The 4,478-nt window shown below is 40.1% G+C and overlaps 1 pseudogene; it reads left to right on the top strand.

The window, feature by feature from the left end:
• The first annotated feature begins 2,781 nt into the window (after positions 1 to 2,781).
• LOC123827377 lies at positions 2,782 to 3,670 on the top strand (annotated as a pseudogene).
• The last annotated feature ends 808 nt before the right edge of the window (positions 3,671 to 4,478 follow it).

Raw genomic sequence — 4,478 nt, 5'->3', positions numbered from 1 at the left:
TCCATGAAATTAGAAACAAGGCCAAGGCCATCAGTTAATAATGAGGAGGAACGTGGAGGTCTTGGAGGTTTTCATAGAGAAGTGAATATCAAATAATTATGAAAGAGTGGAATAGAAGATTGAACTGACTCAAAGAAATCTCAAGGTCTCCCCTCTTAGGCAAGTCAGATGCCGACCCAGGAGATTCTCAGATTGATGAAATATCTTGGGGCCTTTTTGTAGCATTTCATTCCATTGCAACAAGCTAGGAATTACAGTTTCCACTTTTCATGAAGAGCATTCAGAAGTACTAAGCTCCACAGTTTACCTTCTTCATTGCCCTACAGAATTTCAGGGTTTTAGCTTACTTCCACGAAAAATACAGACACATTTAAATGTATTTCTATGTGTTTAAGCCTATACTGATAAAGCAATTCCAGAAACAACCAAGGTGACTGAGTCATACCGAGGCACCCTGCTTCCCAGGATTGGCTGATTGAAATTACTGCCTTAGACAAAGTGTCCCATCTCTGACCCACTGTTGGCCTGGAATATGAAATAAGATATCAAATTATCATAGAGCCTCTCAAATGAGGAAATCATTCAATCTAATATGCCAAAATAATGATTATTTAAATTTGGATAATATTGGTGGCTTGTTACAACATTTCTAAGTGACCACCTCATACAAACCCAAAATAAAAGACAAAAATAAAACTTTTATTATCTGTATGTAGAAAAGGAAAAATATTTTTTCTGTTATCCTTCTTGGTTCTTGGCTGGATCCTTGTAACTACAGACAGATAGAAAAGCATACAAATGTATTTAATATAAGTTTTATGTGACCTGAGAGCTGTGATAAGAAAGTGAAAGCCAAAAAAGCAGTTAAATCGAAGTGTTTTTATGCTAAGTTTGATGAAGAGTGATAACTTGTGGAAAAATGTTATAGGATAAAAATGGTGTAATCTATGTGTAGTAGACTGGGGAAACTTAGCAAAATCTGTCCATTCACTTTCAGAAATAAGGATACTCCCTCCCTCTGGGTATGGGGAGAAGCCTCTCTCATGAGAGTCTCATGACTTGCTTCAGCGGAGAAGGGTGGAGAGGCCTTTTAGCACCTGCCATTTCTCAAAGTCCTTTAGCTTAAAACAACATGCCAAGGTGCCATATTTGGGGGCAGCGTGTTCTAAACCTTATCAGTAACAACACTTTCCCTTTATTCCAGAGAAGCTTCAATAATCAAAATAACCCTGAGGTTGTGACATTACATGTGATTTTCAAAATATTTTAGGTTAAGAAACCAGAACAAATAGTTTCAAAAATGTAAAGTAAGAAAAACTTGATTAAAGTTTTCAGATATCATGAGCTGTTTAAAGAAATACATTAATATCGAAAATACACTGAGAGCATAAAATGAGAACAAACATTTTCTTGATTAATGGGAGTATAAATAATGTAACCTATGCAGAAAATTTCATGAAATGGTAAAACATGCAGCACCAGACTATTTGGTCAGGGGCACTGACCTCTTTTCCCTTAGACTGTCAAACAAAAAAAATTGACAACAGCCAATACAACAATAGCCATCAGTTGTAAATTAATCAAAATTATACCCATATTTTGTGTCAAGCAGGCAAAAATACATGCTTTTTGCTGTGCCACAGATTTTGTATTAGTTCATGTGTGCCATGAGATTAAAAAGGTTGAAAATCACTGAACCAGAGAAACACTTGTGAAGGTCACAGTCCAAGGACGAAGGCCTACAGAAACACTGACACTTCACTGAAAGATTGTCACATGCTCCACCTCAGCCACATCATACCACATTCCCGCAGGGCTCCGGTTTAACAACAGCTCCACCTGTGAGCCCTGCACGGAGAAGACTCTCTTTAAGGAGATGTCCTTAGGGAAGTCCAATGTCAAGCGGGAAAATAAAACAAGGACACGAAAGGAACTTGAAGCTTCTAGCACCTGTAGCTACATTAAAAATTAACATAAATCCTCATGCTAGAGTCCTGTTTACCTCAGTCCTAATTATTCATACATATCATATTCACCTTTCAACAACAGAAGTTATAAGACCTGCTGAAGGCAAGAAAAAATACAGTCTGCAGGCCCAAAGTGAGGCAGGAGGTAGTCAGGAAGGAAGCTCCAGAGGCCCCGCAGGGCTGAGGTAGAAAACATCTATACATGACAAAGACCCCCTAAGACGGGTTGTTCCTGTTTTCTGGGAGAATGTTGAATCATAGAATGCGCCTGCGCGCTACCCCTGATTCATTATAACATCATTATAATGAAATAAAATTGTGGGACTCCCTTCTCCAGTAGCCAATCAAGAAAGTCATGGGAAACCACGCATGCACAGTAGCTTTGAAATCCAACTCCTTGTACCTGCGCAGGAAAAGCCCTCCAAAGACTAGCAGGGGGGCTTCTGCCCCTATAAGAATAGAATCCCCCCAGCCCACGTGCCCTTTTTTTTCCCTCTGCTCAGAGCTGGCTCACTCCCGTGTCCTGTGGTGTGTACTATCACTTAATAAACCTCCCCTCTTTCTTTATGCTATAAACTTTGTGTGTTCGGTTCAATTCTTTGTTCTCGATCACTAAGAACCTGGTTACCTGTGCACACCTGTGCACACCTGTGACAAAAGGAAGCATTAGTATAAGACTGAGACATGGCACAGGTTTAGGATTATCAGATGGGGAGTTTAGAATAACTGTGATGAGCTTTTCCACACTACTTAGACAGGGATCCATACAGTGTCATACAGGGTTCCCGTTGTAACTTAAAGAGAAATTATCACAATGTCCCGATACTTTGATGTCCTTCAAATGAATGAGGAGGATATCCTCACACTTCTTGCAGCAGGAACTCATGTAGGTGGCACAAACCTTGACTTCAAAATGGAACAGTACATCTACAATAGGAAAAACGATGACATGTCCATTATAAATCTGAAAAGAAGCTTCTGCCGGCAGCTCATGCCATTGTTGTCATTGAAAACCTAATGTCAGTGTCATATTGCCCAGGAATATTGGTCAGTGGGCTGTGCTGAAGTTTGTTGCTCCCACTGTAGTCACTGCTATTGCTGGCTGCTTCACTCCTGGAACCTGGAACCAGATCCAGGTAGCCTTATGGGAGCCAGGACTTCTGGTGGCTACTGATCCCAGGCTCACCACAAGCCTCTCACAGAGACTCAAGCTAACCCACCTACCATTGCTCTGTGTAACAGTCTCTTCTCCATACTATGTGGACACTGACATCCCATGCAACAACAAGGGAGTTCACTCAACAAGTCTAATGTGATGGATACGGGCCTAGGAAATCCTGTGCATGTACCAGACCATCACCTGTGAGCAGCCATGGCAAGTCATGCTTATCTCTACTTCTACAGAAACCCTGAAGAGGTTGGAAATGAAAGGCAGGCTCCTGCTGAAAAGGCCATGACCAAGAGGGAATTTCAGGGCAAATGGACTGCTCCAGCTTCTGAGTTTACTGCTCTTCGACACAAGGTCACAGACTGGTCTGAAGACCAGCGAGTGCCCTCTGTGCCAATTCAGCAGTTTCCTACTGAAGACTGGAGTGCCCAACCCAGCCACTGAAGCCCGGTCCACAGCTTCCACTGTTCAAGCCATTCAGTGGGTAGGAACAACCAATGAGGGTCATAAGCTATTAAACAAAACATGGAAATAAGGTTGACACAAAAGAAATGGAATTATCTAGAAAATTTTTAATAAAATAAAATAACTAATTAATATGTTAAAAGCCCTCATGGAAAAATGGAAACATGCAAGAACAGAAGAGCAGTGTAAGTAGAGATGGAAAATCTAAAGAAGAATCAAAAGGGTATGCAAGAAATCAAAAACACTGTGACAGAAATGAAGAATGCCTTCTATAGACTCATCAGCAGACATGAGACAGCCAAGGAAAGAATCAGTGAGCTTGAAGATAAATCAATAGAAATGTAGTTTAAAAAATTGAAGGGTTGGAAGACATATTAAAAGCAATCTAGTATGTCTACTCATTTTCCTTCAAAAACGTTGGATTAAAATTCATTCTCATCTTTATTAGATGCCAATAATGTAAATAATCATTTAACTCTTGCTTTCAAGACTATTGTAAATAGAAACAAATAATTTTAACACAACTAGCACAGATAAAATAACTTCAGGCATTTAAATACCATTTGGCCTCTAAAGAGCAGTGCAACATAAGTTACATACATTTAATATTTTTTCTCCCCTCAGCCTAGCAATTTCCTCATTGCTTAGAATTGTTAGCCCCCATTCTTCTGGTATTTGTCACCTGGAAGGTTTTCCGCACTTGTCTTCCCCTTTGGTGGGGGATTGGGGAGGGAGAGCACTAGCATTTGTTGCATGCCTACCAAGCACTACACTGAAATCGGTGCTTTACCTGTTATTTTAAAACCTTTTCCCTGTAGTATAACATATACACAGCAAAGCACAACTCTTCTGTACATGTGTTACATATTTTCATATGC

The sequence above is a fragment of the Phyllostomus hastatus genome, unplaced genomic scaffold, assembly GCF_019186645.2.
Source record: "Phyllostomus hastatus isolate PE091 unplaced genomic scaffold, TTU_PhHast_1.1 phas_contig_86, whole genome shotgun sequence".
Taxonomy (NCBI): Eukaryota; Metazoa; Chordata; class Mammalia; order Chiroptera; family Phyllostomidae; genus Phyllostomus; species Phyllostomus hastatus.
Note: the sequence above shows the minus strand (reverse complement) of the source record. Positions and strands in the feature narration are given on the sequence as shown.